Source organism: Ambystoma mexicanum, chromosome 6p (assembly GCF_040938575.1).
Source record: "Ambystoma mexicanum isolate Mex_15411 chromosome 6p, UKY_AmexF1_1, whole genome shotgun sequence".
NCBI classification, from domain to species: Eukaryota; Metazoa; Chordata; class Amphibia; order Caudata; family Ambystomatidae; genus Ambystoma; species Ambystoma mexicanum.
The window spans coordinates 1279221523-1279243807 of NC_090935.1; the positions used below are offsets into that span (position 1 = coordinate 1279221523).

Genomic DNA, 22285 nt, shown 5'->3' on the forward strand with positions numbered 1-22285 from the left:
ATTGTGCTTATGAAGAAACAAGATTACATAACAGAAGGAACCAGACAACTAAAGGACACCAAATGTTACTCAATACTACAAAATAACCCAATTAGAGACCTACAAGCTCAATGGAATCAAATGGCAAAACATTGGGAAGAAATGGGCCTACTGACGGAAGAAGAAACAAAGTATTTGGTAATAGACAAACCTGTCATGCCAACAATATATTTCCTTCCAAAAATACATAAAAAGTACAAGACGTTTCCACCATGTAGACCCATCATTAATGGGATAGGTTCTTTAACAGAAAGAATCTCAGAATATATAGACTTATATCTACAGCCCCTAACAACAGGGCTAGCTTCTTATTTACGAGACACGAAACACGTGATACAACAAATGGAGTGTATACCGTGGGAAGCAGAATATTTATTTGTGACGTTGGATGTGGTGTCACTTTACACCAGCATCCAACACACAAAAGGAATGGAAACAACGGAATTCTTCTTGAAAACAAGGTCTATTTTATTTCTTAATCAGAATAATATGATTCTAGAGATGCTAAACTTCGTTCTGTCAAACAACATTTTTTTGTTTAATCAAGTCCTATATAAGCAGGAACAAGGAACTGCCATGGGGGCGAAATTTGCCCCAACATATGCAAATTTATTCATGGGCCATTTTGAACTAATCCATGCCTGGCAACATGAGGCATTTATAGAAAATAAAATTGTCTACTGGGGTCGTTACATAGACGATATCCTTGTTATATGGCATGGAAACAAAACAAGCCTCCTGAAATATATTGCCTATCTTAATGACAATAATCATAATATCAAATTCACAGAAAAAATCAGCTCAGAAGAAATAGAATTTTTAGATCTACAACTGTACACAGATGGTGACAAGATACTAACAGACTTGTATATCAAACCCACAGCAGTCAACAACAAGCTACATGCACAAAGCAACCATCCAAAACACACCATAAAGAACATCCCATATGGAGAAATACTTAGAATAAAACGCAATTGCAGCTTGGATACCAGGTACCAAAAACACCTAACAGATCTAAAAGAAAACTTTATACAGAGAGGATATAAAGAAGACTCTCTTAACCATGCAATTCAGAAAGCAGAAAAAGTAACAAGAACCAGCCTATTAATTGAAAAACGAAAAGTAAAGAATAAAGAAATGAAAACCCATTTCATTACAACATTCAGTAGTGAAATATACAACATAAAGAAAACTTTGAATAAACATTGGAACATTCTATTCACAGATGATACACTCAGCACCATTATTGAAGAAAAACCATCAATGGTATTTAGAAAAGCTCCAACTCTGAAAAATAAATTAAGTCCGAGTCATCTAAGGAACCCAGCAAAGGACTCCTTGAGTAGTTTTTTGAAAGTGCCGGCACCAACAGGATCCTACAAATGCAGCAAATGTTCAATTTGTTCACACATGATAAATGGAATCAAACAAATTAAATTACCCACTGGAAAAATGATTGACATCAAACAATTTATAAACTGCAGAAGTCAATATGTAATCTATGCTATACAATGCATTTGCAACAAGAAATACATCGGGAGCACGATAAGAGAAATTAGAATACGGATATTGGAACATCTTAGAGCAATCAAGAACGGGGATGCAAGGTACCCAATGGCCATACACTTTGCAAAAGAACACCAACAATCAGACATCAAGGACATCAAAATCATTGGACTGGAAAAAATCGAGCAACCTGAAAGAGGAGGAGAAAGAGAACTTATATTAAGGAGAATGGAGTCAAAATGGATTTGTATAATGGATACATGCCAAACTGGTCTAAACACAGCTCCAGAGATGGCAAACTGGTTATAAAAACACTATTGATTGTATATGTGCATCATCCTAAGTACCATACACTGAAATATAGTAAATGGAAAGCTGGATCCAACGTGTTGATGCTATCACATACGCATAGATACAACAACATTTAGAGACGCAATTAAATTAAAGAAGACATTAGTGTTAGCTTAGGGGTTCTTTGAAAATAAATCCATTCTTTTGCAAAATAGCAATGCAACCTGAAAACTATTTGTACAAAAATGAAGGCTACAACATAGAAACAACATTTTTTTTTTCTTTTTCACAAAAAACAAATCCAAGATGGCCGCCGCACGTTTTTTGACGCGTATGACGTCATCGCGGCACATTACGCAATGACGTCATCACGCGATGTGCTCCGCGATATATAAACAGAAGCAGAATTGAGGTAAGATGCATCCGGGAACCACGGATGCACAGAGGCAATCGTACCGAGAGAAAGGAACATCTTTGAATCCACAAGAATCTACACACAAGGTAAACTCTATAGCAATTTAAAATAATTTTCTCTAGAAATGTAAAGGGCTACCTCATAGAGGGTGCATAAATTCAATCAAACTGAATACCAATGCAAATGCAGAATTTATACTAGTAATAATGGACCAATACTAAAATGCCATTCTATATAGGCTAGGAAGGACACAGCACACTGTATAGGACAGCAAAGACAGCTTTGCTGTTCAGAAATATAACACATTAATAGCCAGTATTAGAATGTGAACCAAAGCATATGAGCTTTGTGCATTTTTCTTATAGGGGAAAAAAAGAAAAAAAGAAAAAAAAGGGAAAAAAAAGGGAAAAAGAACAAAAGGAAGACAAATAGAGAGCCAATGAGAGAGAAAATTGAATACCAATCAATACTGAATCAGAATTATGAGAAACATGACAAGGGTGAGTGTATGTCCTCTTCTCAGATAGAAGTGGTTATGAAACTAGAGGTTTAATGCACTTAAGTCTCTGTTTATATACAATGTATGAACTTGGGTTCTTTTTTCACTTTAGAATCTCCCCTGAGGAACCGTGGCTAAAGTCATGGGGAAACACGTGTTGGGAGACAATTTGGGAGACAAAGTTTGTTTATTGAAACTTCAAGTGTATGGAGTATCCAGAACCTATACTGAATAAACAAATTGGAATTAACATAACCAAGTGATTGAGTAATTCTTCCCAAGGAGCGCACTAAAGGGTACCAACTTTATTTCTCGATAGTGTGGCATTATGTTACTGCACCTATCTGTGGGTGGGCACAACTGGTAAATGGGCTGCTCCTTTCACCTCCCAAAGTGCATGAAAGGGGTGCACTCTACCAATGTTGCACCTCCTGGTGGTGCCCATGCAGTAGAAACCTCCAGGATCTATGTGTACATGTGGGTACTGTTATAAAGTCACAAACATTAGGCTACGGTGTGGGAGTGTGGTCATTTTGGGGATGGAGTATGCCATCTCCATCACCTTGAACCTTAAATGAGCTGGAGGTTCCAGCTTCTGCATCGCAGCGCCGACCCTGCGGAACTGACTCCCCTCCGACATCACGCATGAACGTTTACACTTTGCATTCAGAAACCTCCTGAAAACCTGGTTGTTCAACAAATATGACTAATCTGTACCTCATTTTCAATCTATTCTGACTGCATCTGCTTACCTTTACTATGTACAAGTGCTGTGATCCCTTTGGGTTTTGGCTCTACACAAATAAATAAATAAATACATCCATTCTGGGATGTAGGCCCCAGAAGGGGTATATGGAGGATGCCCTAGGTTTCCCATCCCTAGATTCATGCGTGTAGGATCCCCCAATGCCCTAATAACTTTATTGATCCTGTTGAATAACACTAGAGATACTGATACAAGCGGATGAAGGAATGAAAGGTGCATCACTGGCACGCCTGCCTCCATGGGAGCCATGCATTCACTACAACGAATACTGGGTTTTAGAGACAAACATTATGTCAAGGAGAGAATACAGGCGAGAAGGCACAGCAGCCTTTGCAGAGAGTCAACAAGCTGGATGCTGCAGGGAAACCTATTTCAAGATGTTGGACAACCACTATCTAACTCAAGCATGCAGAGCTGCTGGGCAGTCTGATGAGCATTTTAGAGTTCACGCCAGTCAAAAAGCTGATATCATTTGCAGACTTGCATATCCCAAACCCACAACAACATAGAAGGAAAACACAACAGCAGGAAGGTATGGGAGTTAGGAGTCGGAATATAGAGGTGCAGGTGCAGAGTATGACATGGTGAAGTGGTAAGAAGGTGAAGTGGAGAGAAAGTGGAAAGGAGAAGCAGACAAACAAAGAGGCAATAGTAGGAGGGAAGCGGAGAGAGATCACAGAGGTGGAAATGAACAGGAGAAATAACAGAGACAAGGACATGGAGGGGAGATAGAGTTCAGAGGAGGAAGTGCTAAGGAGGAGAAAGAAAAAAGAGGAGGAGGAGAGAGGAAGGGGTAAGACTAGCGAGGATGCGGTAAAGACCAAGAGAGAAAGAGGAGAGCTGGGATACAGAAGAGACGGCAAGACACCCTTAATAACCAGGGCCATTAGGAGGTCTTGATATGATAGAGCAGAGGCTCAGAAATCTAGCAAAGGCCAGGTGTGGAGAAGAAGTGCCAAAACCTAAAAAGGAGGCATACGCTGATGATTGTAAGCAGCTGAATCTCTAAGCATTGACCAGTACCTGACCCCTTTTGGAATAACAAAATACCCTATGTGGGGTATCTCGTAGGATAGTTTGGCACACAAACAGGTGATCATGATGATGTTGGCTGCAGCCAAGAAAGACACCATTCACCTCATGGCCTATGAGTGATTACTCTGCCAGGGATGCAGTCCCTAGCAAAGGGAATGAGGAAAGGTCTGGGGAATAAGGTCCTACGGAGATGTGGAAAGCACCCAAAAGTGTTTATTCTTAGTATGCAGACTTGTAATGAAATGTGCACTCTTGGTTTGAAGACAGGTGTGCACAGGAAGCAATATAATCAGCAATATCAAGTTTCCTGAAGATGCCTTTAAAAAGGTAGAGTGGGGACGTAATAGACACTAGAGCCCTTTAAGGAAGGCCAGGGGTAAGAACCATTTCAAATATCTTATAGGTGTATTCTTGAGGCCTGATTCACAGAGCATTTTCCAACGAGATTGCGCCATTATAAAAGGCTTCTCTGAATCAGGCCCTTGGAGTTCAACAGCATCAACTAAGCCTTCTAGGTATTTTCAATGGGTCGGTTGAAGAGCAGGCAAGCAATGGTCGAGTCAGTGACTTGAATTGGTTGAATTAGTTCATAGAGGGCACAAGATGCAATGCGATTGTTCAGTGGCGATTGGCTTGAAAACCAGCTAGTACAAGCAGGTGAGGGTTTAAGTCAGTGTTCGGATGACTTGACAGCTGATCAAAAAGTGGTCAGTGTCAAAGGCTGCTGCGGGTGCTTGCAGAGGCTCGAAAGCAGTTAAGCTAGTTATAAAATAGTTCCAAGTGGAGAAACAGTGCCCAGGGCTGGTTCTTGACCTCTGGTTACTGGGGATCCCCATTTTGGGTCTCGTGGGGCAACATGGATACTTGTTCTGCATGTCAGAACCAGGAAGGTTTCCAGAGATCACTTTCAGGGCTGTCAACTTCAGTGAGCAGGTGCCTGGGTACCAGTGGTTTCAGATGGCAGTATGACTTGGCCAGCCAGCAGATCACAACAAATATACCAATGGGGACAGTGGTGGAATTTTCCTTCTCCATTCTTGGAGACGCTACCTTCACCTCTATGGAAGAGGACTTTCAGGCATACTGTATCCCCTACAAAGTTCCAGATGAAATCATCCTTCTTCCGTACTGCAAAGATGATGGAACAGATGGGCTAGTCTTCCCCTAAAATAGGCAAACTGTTACAGCGGATTGGTCCCCTTGTAGCCTTCTTTGAGTGGTCCAATTCTTGCTGCTGTCTCAGAGTCTCTTGCTGGACGATGTCATACCCAGAGCACTTTGTCTGCAGGACGTGGGATAGTACACATGAAGTGTGGGAGCCTTGGAGAATCAATGACGGGATGCATTTCTACAGACTGGTGCTTCTCTCCCGACTACTCTAACTCCTGCCACTCTCCTGTCTGCAATGGATTAAAGAGTCTCTGTTAACTACTACCCTGGTGTGAGCTCTCAATTTCCCTGAGAGGGCTTGCTTTTGGAACAATGGTTCCCAGCTATCCCCCCTGGGGAGATGTTCTGTCCTTTGGAGGAGGTGACAGGCCTTCCCAGAGAGATTAATACAGGAGTTTCCTGGGCTGGGGCCCAAATTATTGTTTTTTCTGTGAAATACTCGGAGAGTGAGTCACTAGCAACAACACTGACAATAATAATGTTGGCCAGAGTAACTGTAGAGTATCAGAGGTTACCATGCCAAATCTAGTTATGGCTTACATTTACAACTCCATCTGCCACCGGACTCTTGGAGAGCACAATTAATGAATTTAGGAAAAGGTTATCCCACAGTTAAAAAGAAGATTCTGACTGCTGGAACATTTGGTTACATCTGGCTGTACTCAGTAAGGCACATGCCACTGTAAAATTGCATGCTGCCAAACTACAGGCAGCTGCTGAGAAGCACCAGAAGACAGGCTCAGAGTTACATGTTTCTACCTTACTTTTCGGCATGGTGCATTATTAAAGTGGGTTCTGATTAGCTGATCTCATTTTCAGAAACAGACTTACCCACATTGTTTTGTATTAAAAATAAAACATCTCAGGTTATGCCGCCGTCACAGATGGCATTCTATCACAAAGTGACAATCGTCCCTGTCCTTTTTTGCACATTGTAAGCTCTCTAAGTATTTTAAATGTAGGGAGTTCTGCAAACGTGCTAGTTACTGTTTGCACATAGAGCTACTGAATTTGTGCACATAGAGTAATGTTCACTCCCAAATCTTATATTCATGTTTCAAGTCACGTGTTTACAATTGCTGCCCTGGGCACACCAAGCATTCCTTAAAATGGAATTGTATCGTGCCTTTAGAAATGGTAGGCATAACACGGAATGCATTAGGCTTTCTATTGTAATCATTGCACAAAGTGCTCCTACCCTTAGAGCCTGTGAACTACAACACAATGATTACAAACACAGAGTTTTCTCATCTGTGAAAGGGAACTCTGCTTGTGAATTTAAATGTGCACAAACCTTGATTTGAATATAAAACTCTCATTACAACGCCTTTATTCTTTTGCTAGATGTCTTGTTGTGTGCATCAGTGGTCTAATTTCATTGTGCAGCAGGCCTCAAATTATACACGATGAGACACTTTAAAAATGAATGACTTATTAATAATGACATTCCAGATCTTATATCTATTTCCAGCTTGACTCCTTGTGATCCCATCGCATGCCCTGTGCATTTGATTGCTTGATTAGGATTTTGCAATATTAACTGAGATTTGGTCTCGTCACGAGCTTGGGTGAATTGATTTTTAGCATGTGGGGAGGTTGGGAAATACAAGAGCACACAAGAGAGTAGAAAAATGCAATCCCTTTAGAAACCAGCGAGTTCCTCAAATAGCTTTAAATTATCTCTCTAGGAATTCCTTCCAAGTAGATAATCCAAAAGAAAAGGGCCCTGTTTACGTATCCTTGAACAATGTTGCAAATGGCCTACCAATCAGGTTAGATTTGCTGTCTTCTTTGTCAAGCACCAGGCCAGCAATTGAAACAGTCTACAGCAAGAGGAAGCCGGGGGCATGCTATGCACACAGTGAATATTACCTCGCAATCACTTTCTGAGCCCTGTTCTCCGAGTGGTGAAATGCTGCCATTTTCTGACATGACAAAGCGAGCGGCAGAAATGCCAGTGACATTTTTAATGTTTGCAAATTACATAAAATGTACACTCTTCAAGTTCAGTTCGGCTTCAGATATGTAATGTGCCGGGTTGTCAGCCGGCCCGGTGCAGTTTGTCAACAGCTACGCTTTCTAGCTGCTGCTTTAATATAGAGGAAATGTTGTTAATAAAAGTGCTAATAAAGTCGATTCATGGATCCTCAGGATGCTTTCTGATGCATGATTTAAGCAATAGAACCCGAGCGTCGGGGGCATTACCGTCTCAGGTAATGCCCCGGGGCCCATAGGTAAGGCCCCGAGTGAAGCGAGGGCCTTACCGAAGGCCCCGGGGCATTACCTGAGACGGTAATGCCCCCCAAGCAAGGGTTCTATTGCTATTAGTAGCCCGGCCCACAAAAATTGCGTGACCGGGTCACTAAAAGCTTTTTTTTTTTGTCCTGAAACACTGCGGCGTTTCGGCGCTGCAGCGTTTCAGGAGAAAAAAAACGACCAAGAAAATGGCCGCCGCCATGGAAAGTTAAAACGGAGTCCGTTTTCCCTTTCCATGGCGGGCATCGGGAGCGGACGCGCTGGGAACACAAGAGTTCCCAGCGCGTCCGCTCCCGAAAAAGGATCAAAAATAAGGTAAGTGGGGTTGGGAGGGCAGGAGTGGGAGGGGGGAGAAAAAAAAACAAAAACGTACCTGCGTCCCCGGCGGGGGGACGAGGGAAGCCTCCAGCCATGTGGAGGCGCGGAGCGGGGATGGCCCCGCTCCGAGTCTCCACACGGCTGTAGGTTTTCCTCGTCCCACGCCGGGGACGCAGGAACAAGAAGGTAAGTGTAGGAGGGAGGGAGGGAGGGGATTTAGAAAAAAAAAAATCCTTATCCGAGTCCCCGGCGTGGGCGATGGCAGCCTCTCAGCCGCGGGGAGGCTCGGAGCGGGGATGGCCCCTCTTCGAGCCTCCTCATTGGATGAGGGGCTGCCACGCCCCCCGCCGGGAACAAAGGCCGTGGAATCCCGATGAAGGGATTCCCGGCCGGGTTGGGACCTGGCGAGAGCCAATCAGAATGGCTCTTGCCTTCTGATTGTCTCTCGCCGGGTTACTAATATCCTTTAGAAGAACATACATTCTGATTGATCAGTTCAAAGAGAAGCAGAGAAATATGATGGCACATTTATGGCGGTCATTTATGGAGGTAAGATGGCTCAGCGGGTTTAGTGCTTGTTGCTTTGATCTGTGTTTGATGTGCAGGTCGCAGGTTCCAATCCCAGCAGGGCCTTTCCCCCTCATAAATTGAGTACCAATTTCAAATGGATAATAATATTAACTATGTATGTAAGTGAATATGTGCTATGTAAAGTGCTTTGGATCAAATCACTATATAAATATCAAATTATTATTCAGTACCCGGGACTCCTTGAATTATGGGGCCACAAAGGTAAGCAGCATGAATGTTCTAAGGTGCCCCCCTTAACCATCATGATCTGCAGCTGATGGTCCCAATCAGGGTATCCTAATCAACAAGGGTATTGCGAGCAGGAATTGACCACTTAAAGCCTTGAGAAAGTTCAGGAGGCGTGAAACACATGTCGGCTGTTCTTCACTGAAAACGGCTAAATGTTCAATTGAAAATAAACTTCATCTACATACAACTAAATGATAATGTGTTGAATATCTTTAAATATGAGAATTGTTTTATGCTTGATACCACTAACTAATCGCATTTATTTATGGTGAGCATGGTCTAAAATGTTTGCATCCAAAATTCTCTAAATCTGACGGATTAATTAAAGCAAGTATTCACCAAGAACAGCTCGAAAACTGCTTTAGCTTGTCTTGCCAAACCCGCACAATGTATAAACTCTACCAAAGAATCCATTTTGGCAGTAAAAACGCCAATAAAGACATTGATTGGAGCAATGAAGTTTATATGGGCTTTCGAAAATGCCTTCTGATGCCTCTTTTGGCCAATATCTGAACACATTTTAATTGTCAAATCGCAAGAGAAACACGGAAATCAAATGGTACATGTATTAAGTGGTGCAGCTATATTTGTTCTCTGGCAATAAACATGGCATTTCTTTGAGGTTAGTGACCACACCGGCAGTGTTCATTTATTGGGGCCAGTGATGGTGCATACAGACAAATGTGTGTTTACTATTTCCAGTCCACGGGCAGTTCAAGTCGCGGCTGTGGCTGAGAGACAAAGCGAGGCTTGACAGTAGGCATCAAGAGTGTTCCATCAGAAGGGTTTAGAAATATCAAGATGTTCACACAATCCTGAGTAACCCTGATTTAAGAACCAACACCTGTTTCTGTTTGTCTAATGTGGAGGTTTGGAAGATGGCAGAACACCCCACACACCTGTAGAATAGCATTCCGAGGAGCCTCAATTTGCAAGAAGTGTGATTCCTGGAGACTGCAGGTTGACTATTCTGCCTTCCTGACACGAATACAGGCCTTTGTAGTATGTAATGAGCAATCGGGACAAGTGCCTCTTGGCACTGAAGAGCAATACAGCTCTTTTCAGAGTTGCCCCCATGTGGCGCATGTCTATCAGGGACCCACTAAGCTCTTGCTGCCTGATTCTGATGAAAATAGTCCATTGGGTCACATTTCAATGTTGGGCAACAGAGAGATATTATGTTCTGTGAAAGACACAGGAGACCCCACACTCTAGGTAAGGGTATTAATATAACAATTATTCACAGAAAGAAACCCAGAGGATACAATTTGTGGATAGATATCAAGGGATTTTATTAAACCTGATACAATTTAGATGTATGACTCAAATCATGATTTCCCTTGATATCTATCCACAAATTGTATCCTCTGGGTAACAGAGAGATTACATGTTTAGTTAGTAACACAGTACAACTCTCCTTCCCTGAAGGACCAAAGATGTGTAGTGATTCAGCCCATAGTTTGTTTTGCAGGGCTTCTTCTGGTATAGTAGATGCCATAAAACAAGTGTCCAGATGTCCATGAAATTATCGAATATAAAAAAATCGTAGGAGAAAGTACCACGTTGTTTTTTTTTTTCTTCCAATAATGTGGGGTGAGCCCCCAACCCGTACCACCCACCCCTACCTTAACTTATACCCTTGCCCCACACCACACCTATATTTTAACAAAAACGACCCAAAATTCCGAAAAATATAGTTAAACAGTTTGGTCATTTCTCCTTACAATTTCTTATATTCAATCATTTATGCAGAAACCTAATTGGCCCACTTCTCTCCCGAGGCCTGAACTTCCCTTTCCTAGCCCATACAACACGCGGGATTGGGTCCTGTCCACCCACTAGAAAAAGAAAAAGTGGTGTCTCTAGTTCCAGTGGGTACCCTTGCAATCTGTGCTAGAAAAGCAAGAACATATTTTGTGCATAGTTTACATGCCCGTTCAGAGCAGCATCTTCCTAATATGGGTGATCTGATTGACATTGCAGTCCCTACATCTAGATTTCTACAAACACTAACAACAGGGTCTAAGAACAGAAAGGACAGCCATCTCCAGTGGAGATGAAGAGTGAGAAGGGGGAAGCAAATATACACAAGGGGTCAACATTCAATTACCCATGACCACGTCTCAGAAATCATTGAATGTTTGTTGACTTGTGTTCTCTGTTACCAATTGAACATGCGGAACACTGCAAATGACTGTTTTATATAGTCTTTATGTAACGGCACGGATAATATTAAATCCATAGAGAGACATGAAATCAGACATTTAGTGCATTTGTGAGATATGATAGTTGTCTAGAGAGCAAAATGAACAGACTTATTGAAATGAGAATTTATTGAACCCACAAATGCTGAAAAACAGGAGTAATAATATCCTAAAATAATAATGCCCAATTTATAAACTTGCAGGGAATTCAAATTGCTATGAAGGGATTGATTGTTGAAACTATTGCTTCAGTTAATTCCATTGACTCTTGGCAAGAAAATATCTTCAACACTGTTCCTACCAAGATTAGCTTAGGGCTATAAATGATGGCACTGCTGGGGCTTTGCTTCTGGACTCATCAAATAATTTGTCATCACAGGCAAATCTTTATGTAAACAATCATTTTACTCTTAATTATATGTAAATGTGTTTCATATAGCTGTTTACATAGGATATCATGAAAACCTGAATACATGTTACTATTTAAGGGATTGACAAGTTCAGCCCTGGAAATTATATGAAGAGACATTTAAAATGGTAGGGGAGTGGAAATGGGTCATGGCACAAAGCGTAAGCAGTGATGTAAGCATACTATACATGCACATGAATAGTATCCCCAAATCACTAGGGCTAAATGGTGACTGGAGGAAATTGACCAAAGCACAAAAGATTTTAATTTATACTCGTGCATTCAGGTCATATCTCTATTGTTTACCAAACTTTGCCCTTAGTGGGCAAATCCTCCTTAAGCAGCCAAACAGTTTCAGACCATGGTTCTCTAGCTCTGGATTAAGCCTTATCATGAGAAGAAAAATCAAATCTGAGAGTCAGTTCTGAGTAAAGTGCTGAAAACCCAGTGCCTAAAAATGAAACAAGGCACCAAATTGTAGAATGTCTCAATACTTGAATGAAACCCGTAGACATGCACTAAGCAGCAGTTAGGAGCTGCATAACAGCAACTTCCCAAAGTCCACACATACTTAGAAGTTTTGTGGCAAAAGAAGTTTCCTTCTAGGCAAACAGCAGTAAAATTAAATTAGCTCTGGGGAGACTGTCAACAAAATGATATCAGTCTGCAGAGTTACCACCTACAAACTGGCAAGAATCATAATAGTTTCAGGAAATGTGGAGGTGCTAAGGCAAATACTGTTTCAGATATGAATCTAGCCCAGCAACTCACCAGTCCTTTCAGCAATCTCTGAACACAGTGAAACAAACAGATTTGGACAAGAACGCCTTCATTGTGCATGCCTAACATGACATAGGGCTTCTTTAAGAGAGGAATTAGCAGTGCTGATACCCAAAGATAAGTTTTCTCAGCTGATTGGATCATCCAACGCTAACAACAGATGCTGCCCCGAGGTTCTCATAGGTTCTCTTGATAAAATGTTTGCCCCACAATATTTAAAATCAATGACCCAGAAATGTGCCTCTTTTAGGAACGTTATAATAATGAATGTCAATCTCCTCGAAATGATTGTTGCTCGCGGGCTGTAACCATTGCTATTCTTGCCCTGACACCCACTCCTTTTGTGGATCCTGACCCAGAATATTTAATTTTGAGCGACCAAACAATTGACAAAATGCTAAACCTTAATATTTATGCATTCATCTGTGCATTGAATGTTAAACGTTCGTTTGACAATTAATTATTTTCCCATCCTTTTGATGGTATTTGTTTCTGATTTTAATATTTTTTATTTGAGCAAAACAATTGAATTCAGAATATGTCATGTGTACATAGAACAAATGAGCAAACATTCTGGTGACCAATTTTTTCGCATCCCGAATCTTGCTTCCAAACATACAATTTGTGGTTGGTATAAAATCTCAAAACTCACACCTCATCAAAGGTCTCCAAAACAGCTTTTCCCTTCCTCTTGCTGCTTCAAAGACATTGGGCCTCATTCCGAGTATGGCGGTCTGAAAAGAAGCAATGTACCAGCACCCTTTCCAGGCCGTCATACTACAATGATGCCGGTAGGGGCCATGGATCCCCCGACTGGCCTCACCTGCCGGGTTTTCAGGCCCCTACTGGCATGATTGTCACGAAAACACTGGCACCATTAGCAACGGTGACGGGGCTTCTGTGTCCCCAGTTCCATGGAGTCCTGTTGGACACCATGGAAATGGGGAGTAACCATTATCGCCACCCTTGGGATAATCCGGTGGCACCGGGATATCAGGCAGCGATATGGATGTTACAGGGATATCGGAAACCCGCTGCCTACTGTATTTTTATTTTAGTTCTCATTACATGGTGAATAGGTATCCTGTCAAGTTCTTTTTTGTTTTGGTGGGAAAATGTGCATTATTGTAATTTTTGGAAATTAAACACACAAAGTGCTTATTTATGAAATGCTGTATCAGGTTACAGCTCTTATTAATTACCATTATTTGTTTCATTTTTCTCATAATGTACAAGTTCATGTTTATGTATGAGGGTATATAGACAAGTTATATGTGCACCCACATATCCATCTATATATTGCAGTTGGCACTCATTTCAAAGAGATGTTTAGTCTGTTTAGCCATTAATTCATCTCATTTAAGACTGTCAGGTGAGAATACAATTTTAGAATCCACATTTTCTTGTTTAAGATGGTGTTCATATTTTGATGAGGACTAGTTTTAACAACTACAAGAATCCTCTATTCTAGATCATCTGCAGTATGTCATTGTTCTATGTAGTGGTTCAACAGAGGGGCATTCTAAGAATGTGTTCGGATTCAGGATCTATGGTCTGAAATTCTCTCATTCATCGAACTGTTAGTCTTTCCAAAGTATATCTTTTTGCATTGGAATTTCATTTTATACATAACATGTGTTGTCTTGCAGTTAGAAAACTCATGAAATCGAAAATTAAAAGTGTCATGTGAGAAAGTCTAACTTCATTTAGTAAATGCAGTTTCCATAAGGGAAATGTCCCTTTATTTTCGTACACACCAAATGTCAATGAGTGTGCTGGCATTTGCAGAGCTATTTTGTCTTGATGCATACACAAGTGTGTGTTTGAGATTCCTACCTCTTCTGAAGGTGAATCTGTGGTTTTCTTTAAAACAAGGGAGTTGTTTTAGAATGTTTGCTCAAATTTTAGAACTAAATGTATTGTACATTACTACACAGATTATTTCATTTGAGATATGTTTGGGTGTTAGAGGTTGTTTGTGTCACAAAAGTTGTTTCTGTAACAAAACCATCCTCGCTTTAGGGGTCTATTAACCAATGTCTTGGGATACCCCCTATCCATCAATTTCTGTTTTAATATACTAACTTGTGAATACATAGTCTGTATTTCTTTTTACAGTTGTTTTTAATTCCAAAGAACTCCCTACAAGGGAGAATTTCACTTAACGGTATTAAGTTTGTAATTGTAAAAGGTTATTTCTGTCTGTTTCTTTTTGATATAAGGTTGTATATAGATTGTGTTTGTCTGTCTTGATCATGATGTCAATAAAGGGAAGTGCCTGTCTGCTTTCTGAGAGGGAACATTTTAAATTGGGATTTATTTAATGTAGCCATTCATTAAATTGTTTATGTAGTTGTAGTTGAAGGATATTGCCTCTCCAAAGCTTAAGGACATCATCTATGTATCCCTTCCTTAGTCAAAAATTCTGAATAAAATGAGCATTTATATTACATATGTGATCTTCCTCAAATATTGACATATAGAGGTTTGCCAGATTGGGGGCAAATGCTGCTTCCATTGCCGCTCCTTTTTTTTCTAAAGAAAATGTTTCCTTTACACAGAAAAAAAAACGTTTTTTAGTTTGTGCTAACAGTCTACAATAAATGTGATGGGAAATGGTTGTGGTAAATCTCTATTATTTAAGCAAGTTGTTATTATTTCTATGGCCTCTTTTTGCTTGTGTAAAATTATTCTACATAACAAATTAATAGAATCTCTTCATCTGGATTAAAGGGGAGGTCTTCCGCTAAATGTATAACATCTCTAGTATCCCGTAAAAAGGACTTTGTTTTTATAGCTAGAGAAGTTTCTGAAAGAAATCTATGTATTTGCAGAAGAGTGAAATTATTGACCCACATCCTGACATTATACGTCTTCATGGGAGGTCGATTGGAGGTCTCCATTAGGGCTATTCATCCTCCCTTGCCTTCTGGTTTTATTATAATATTTTGTTTCATTTCCAATTGATTTAGAGCAATCTTTTCATCCTTGGTTACCTTGTTGTCTGTTGGAATAACTGAAGCCAGGCGGCAAAGGGCGGCAAATGTTACAAATAACAGGCTGCATGTTACCTGGAGCTCTCTGAAAGCAGACCACGCTTATCATCATTATTATTAAAAGAGAGCCAGCGGCCCAGAGCAGCAAATCAGGCTTGGATCGTGGACTGCACTAAGCCTCCATCATTTATTTGTGGCCTGACTATATTCAAAAGGGCATAGACGGGCCAGGGACAGGCCAGGGAAGGCCAGGGGCAATCTGAGGGAGCCTACAGTTGACCAAATAGATCAAATAGATTTACAGCTGCAAGGTTTATTGACTTCTGCTAATCTTGCAATCATTTTGCACTTCCACCACACGGCTGATGAGTTTATCTGTTCTTGCTGGCGGCTGCCTGGGTCATACAGCTGTGTTATCTTGATCTTGTAAGCAGTATTGGAGGTGGCAGCTGGACAGCACAGTGGACTTGAACTTGGTCAGAGGACAGACTGGATACATGCTTTGACTCATCCCCATTTTAATTCATACCTGCCTTTTTCTTCTGCATCTGACTATCCGTTTACCGAAGCATATTGATATTCTTTTTTACTTGAGGCCACTTGGGACCCTATCAGCAAGAGAGGGGAGTCAGACCAACACAGCCCCTCAAGCGGTCAAGCATTCCTTACTCAGGGGCCATTTACCCTCTGTCCTAACAATTGTAAGCTTAATGTTTTTAAATCTGTTTCTTAACTTGTTTTTATAATTTTTATATCAGATTTATTTTACACAATTGATATTTGTTCTTGTTGTGTTTATTGTAGCAATTTGGCATGGTCATTTTAGCAACTTTGTATCCTATACATGTCCATTGTTCTATTTGGCCCTGGGTCATTGATTTGTCATTTGATTGCCATTATGTGCAATTGTTGCTAGCCTGTCAATGCTGTTGTGCATTATGGGGGAAAAGGAAGGCTACATAATCCTCAGTTAGTGCAAGGAAAGTGAAGAAGTCTGCCAAACTTACCAAGCATATTGCAAAGACCATTAGGATGATTAGCAAGACTGCCAGTCTATTATATGATATTGAAAGTGGGGGGGCACTCAACAGAGAGTAGATAACAATGGGAAGCAAAAGGGGTCAAACATTGTGGTTAACTTAACTGATTACTAGCTCAACATACCTCTGGCAGCTTCCTAGGAGGGGAGGGATAGTAGCTGTTGGAGAAATTGTGCCATTGTCATTAGAGAATCTGAAATGAGGGCGCAGGCGGAGAAAATTGTTGGAGGAGGGAAGGTCCATCTACCAATTCTTATCAATGTTTGGCAGATCCTCCCAGGCAATGAGGTTCCTAAATTGACGTGGGGGGAGTTACAACCTACCTGTTGAGATTGTTAATGCTAATTTTTATCTTAACCACATTGATGTGCTAAGACAAACGCCTTTGACGAAATAGACTCCCATCATTAGAGGCACTGGATTCAGTGCAACCAGTTTACCCACTGAGGTAATAACTGAAAATAGATTTGGCCACCTCTTAGCAAATAATAACATGAGTGGCCACACCATTTTATGTAGGATCACTGAGGTGGCACCCTTGCAAAGACTAGAGTCTATGGCAGCAGAGGAGGGGTATGTCCGTCCAATTCATGTCCAGTTTGAAGGTTGTATGCTATTGTACCTTCTGTTGGCATTACTCAAAGCAGAAAATTAGATGCTACGCAAAGACTTACATGCATTAGGGCAGAAGGGCAAAGAAATTTAGGGCCAAGCTGACCAGGATTTACCCAATGAAGGGCCCCATAGGATTAAGGAAGCAATGTATTACCATTTCAGCCAGGCCAGTGGAGACCCTGGTGAGGAGCATCGATATTAAGATAGATAGCGTGATTACAAATTATGTATCCAAAAATCCCCCAGGCAGGGGTTCTGTGAACTACCGCCTGGTTAATTTGCCATGAGGGAAAGTAACTTCTGATTACATCATTTGGAAGGGCCTGTGTAGCAGGATGGAATTTTGTGTATCTTGTGAGTGTTCTGAAGGTGGAGGGGTGATTTTGGGAACCACAGGAAACTCTTATTAATAAAGTGGTTCACTGGCTTAGGTTTAAGAGAGGTTGTTGCTTGATTATGTGTAGGGATATATTGCTTTGCGAATGCTATCCCAGGCTTGGTGATAAGCAGAGGGAACATATTAAGATAGAATTTAATTTGAGGCAAAAGAATTGGTTGAATGGTTGCTAGCAATCGAGCAAAGATCTCTTCTGCCTCGTTGGCATGAAAGTGCTACTATGTTTAGTGCTCCAATGATATCAGATGGTTTAACTGGCAGAGTTACAAGGTTTGAGGAGGATGGCGGTAACCACAGGGTAGCAGAGAAACTAAGCCCAGATGCTAGCGGGCCAGTAATTTCCAAATGAGGCCCTTGAATATTAGTTCACTGCTAAGCTCCCTGCAGGGGTGCTGCATTTCTGGAAAGGTCAGATGCACGACCGATCAGAACATTGTGGGGGCTCAGCATCTGGGTCAATAGGTCACTAACAGCGAAAAGAAAGGTATACCTTTGTCCCCATTGATCTTGATCAAGGGGGAAGTGAGACTTGTGCTTGAGAGCCAGAAAAAAGGCAAGGCACCTGGCCTTAGATATGACCCCCGGTAGATTTGTTGGCAGATGAACCTCTGGTTTGGACACCATATCTAAGAAGACTTTGTAATGCAGTTTTGAGGTTGAATAGGTTTATGGTATCTTAGACTCAGGCAGTCATAGTACCTATTTTCCAAAAAGGGTTAGGGGCCTCCCTGACAACTATAGGCCTATCTCCCTCGTTGATGCCGGTGGAAAAATATTTACAAAAGCCATATTAATGCACTTGGAGGGATGAATTGAGGAGGGTGGCATCTTAAGCCACCTGCAGGCTGGTTTCCAAAGGGGAGTTAGCATGGTGGACGAATATTTGAGGTTATGGTTGCTCCTTGATAAAAAAACATTACCCTGAGAAAAAAAGCACATTTATGCCGTCTTTGTTGATTTTACACAGTTCCAAGGGCCAGGCTATGGGGCATTTTAGAGGAGTTGGGCTTCCCTACAGACCTATTATGTGCAATTAAGTCTCTGTATACGGGGAATGGCGCAGTGATCTGGTGGGGTCTTGATGGTGCCACATCTGATACAGTAAGAATGGAAATGGGGGTCCGTCAGGGATGAGTATTGGCCCCCAAACTTTTTTGTGTGTTCATCAATGGTGTATTGGCAGATTAATAAAGGCTCCGACTGATGCCCCACACTGGTGAGCGACAAGAGCCCCTGCTTATGTTTGCAGACAATGCAGTCCTACTCTCTCTTACCACAATGGAAATATTTGCAAAATTCTGCAAGAAAAATGGACTGTTCATTAATACACAAAGAACCAAAGCAATAGTCTTTATGGGGAATAAGGTGCCCCTGGCTTAGACTTGGTCTAACTGACGTTCCGATAGACCAAGTACACACCTTTGATTACCTAGGCCATGGAGTGAAGGAGGACTGTACATGGAATGAGCAGCAAGTGAAGGCAAGGTTCACACTAGCCCGATACAGAGGTTCATTAGCTAAATCTACAGGAGAGCATAGGGGTGGGGTGGTCGAGGTTGCGCTTGAGCCTTATAAAGCTCAGGCCAGGCAGGCAGCAATTTATGGTGCTGAGCTTTGGGGCAGGTCCAATAGTCTTCCCCTAGCAATTGTGGAAAACACACGTTTAAAGAACCCATTGGGCCTATCTATCAAAGCACCTAACTTAACTGTCTCCCTGAATTAAACCTCAAGCCCATTGAAGTGGCTTGCAGGGCAAAGACGAATTACTATTAATTAGACAGTGGTCCAGTGAAAATCGTATTACGTATAGGCAGGCAGTAATGGATGTGCTCTCTCAAGGCATAGCCATTCGGTTGCCTTGGTATCGGCATTTTAAAAAGGAACTCCAAGCCCTACTACTGGGGCTATGATGTTCTACTTTGCTGCTAAAGATAGCCTTGCAATCCACTCCATGCTTGCTTATTTACTCAGGGCATGGAGAAGAACAACATGTCAATTACTTTTTACCGGGTTAGGTGTGTAGTAGGAACTCCGATTCGTATGTAGAAGGAATGTTGGTCTGGCATAAGTAATTGCCCTTGCACATAGGCAGCCCGAGGACTGTGTTCATTTATCTAAGCATGAGCCCTCAGAGTTGGCTTGAGTTCCTCTGTTAACACACTGCGGCCTCAAGCTCTCCGAGACATACAGGAATTGCTTTTGGTGCTATTCTAGAATGTTATGTTTTTTGTTTATTGTAATTGATTACCTTCGACCACTGATTAGCCATGGTATTTAATTTTTCTAATAAGTCACATCGATCTGTGCTCTTAGCATCCCATGAATGATGTTGTAACAATTCGTTAATACTGATTCTACTGTTATTTGCTGGATGTATTCATCTTTTATCACTATGTATTTTATGTTTTGGCTCTTAAGGCACCCATGCTGAAATAAAGTATTAACAAACAAAAGTTTATCTTACAATACAGACAGCGCAATAGAAACTGCAGAGACCATAATGCTGTGCGAGTCTGGGAGGAGTCGTGAACAGATGAAGGTGGTAATGGGTAAGCAACGGAACGATCTGTTTGAACATTCTGGAAGGTGACATGGAAGATGGTGGTAGCGAAAGAAGGAAAACGATTGATACTTTCTCAAACACCCATTAAAAAAGGCAAAGTATTGGGTTGTGTTAATGCTTTACCAGGTGTTAAAAAATGTATGTTATGATTAATTTATGTTTGGATTCACAGACAAAAAAAGACTGTAGAGCATTCCAAAATATGTTGTGGGTTTTTCCAGACTGTGGGCATTAAGGATAATTATTGGAAAGCAAAATTGGGATAGACAATACAAATGAATGCTACATTTTGGAGTTTATAGGGGTCATTACAAGGTTGCCAGTGCAGAAACAACTGTACTGGTAAACTTGCCAGTACTGTTTTTTCTGGACCGGCAAACTACGAGTTCTGCGAGCGGGTGCCTTTCCGCCCCCCAGGTCTAACCTGGTGGGCGGAAAGGCACCCGCTCGCAGATCTTGGCGGATGCACCATTCATGAATGGTGCCAGTGCATCCGTCCTTCCCATTCCCATTGAGTGCAATGGGACTCAAATGGGTATGGGGAGTAATATTTTCCGGTGCCTGGCAATGGGCAGTTACTGGGACCGCCGGGGCCGTAATGCCCCAATAAGTGCCCATTGCCGGGCACCGGAAAAAAAATGACAAATTCGACAGCCCTGCCATTTTTACAGGCACGGATACTGCCGGGCTCATAATGAAACCCTGTGTCTTGTCTGAATCATGTTAAGGGGACTACCATAGGAGAAACCGGGTGTAAGGCAAGCTGGTGCCGCAACCACAGACTCCCAGTGTGTATTTATTAGCTGGGACTTACTTGCACGATCTGAATGACAAAAGGCCTAGTAAGATTGTTTGTTTTGTCTACCCTTCCTTGTCTTGTGGCACCAAGAAACACTTGTTTACAGGTCCGTTATAAATGACTTATCATATCATGTAATATCATACTGTAGCCCCTCCTGAAGCACAAAACTTGAGCAGCTTTTTAGCATGTGCACATTCAATGCATGAACCGATGGATTAGCATCAGCAGTTTTGCTTTTGTAAATCAGCACATATGCAAAATGTGCACGTTCTTCCCGCCCGCATGCGCATTTGGTGTACTCAAAGGGCAACATTCCGTGAACCTGGCCCACAGTTCTTAACACTGGTAACATTTCCTGCAAAATGTCTGATCCTTCCATCACCGTAAATATACTGGTAGATATAAAGAATGTTTACGACAAATAGACAATATCTATATTTCAGCTGGAATAGCCAGGAAAAGAGAGCTGTGGGATACATATCTAGACAACGCAGGCACACACTAATGCCATTCCCAATTCCTACCACATAGTCAACGAACAAGCCACTTTTCAGGTAAACTGCTAGCTACAGTAGTTGGCATTGCCACTAGAATCTAAACATGCTAGTGATGTGTTGCTCTTCTCCTTTCATGTCTAACTCATTATTTTGGTGATGGATCAAGATTAGAGTCATCACATCTGTTTCAAAAACATGTTTGTTATAATATATGTGTTTAAAGTTGCGTTCTATTGTCATTACCTGACTAGTATCATGTGCCCAACCACAGCCATGAACTATATGCGTGTACAAGTCTCTAGCCAACATTACTTCTACTTGCCGGCAAGTTTCTTTCAGTTAATTCTCTGCATTGTTGTTTCACTCTTTGCTACATGCAACTAGTGTCACCCTACAATATTATCCATACATGCCCTGGAGACCAGGGTAGCAAGCGTGTTAGTTAGTAGTGTTGTGCCAGCTTTGAGGTCATTCACATAATAACAACCAGCCTTATGTATTAAATGCATTTATCTTTTTTTCAAATGAAGGTTGCATTTGTTTCCTGTGCTTTTTTCCGATTTCTCTGGCCCTTACATTTTTCCTGAAGTCTTCGCGCCTGTGGTTTAGCTTCAGGTCCTTGCTTCCAAGCTCACCTTGGATGTCTTCTTTTCCAGCACAAGCACGTGATTTCAAGCCACACATCGATCAGCGAAAGTGGAACATTTTGGCTAAGTGAAACTGTGGCAGGTGCTTCAAGAATGTGTGAGGTGAGAACATTGTTCACTCTAATGTAGTCGCTTTAATCAGAATCCTTGATCACATACTAATACAGAAGCAATCACGTGTTCAGCCCTACCTATTGACGTTTTTTTAAGTCGTAGCAAAA

At 41.5% G+C, this 22285-nt stretch overlaps 1 protein-coding gene across 16 annotated transcripts in view; it reads right to left on the bottom strand.

Annotated features, from left to right (window-relative positions):
• Positions 1-22285, bottom strand: part of PTPRD (protein tyrosine phosphatase receptor type D) — a 4803934-nt gene that overhangs the window by 1437872 nt on the left and 3343777 nt on the right. The window lies entirely within an intron of this gene.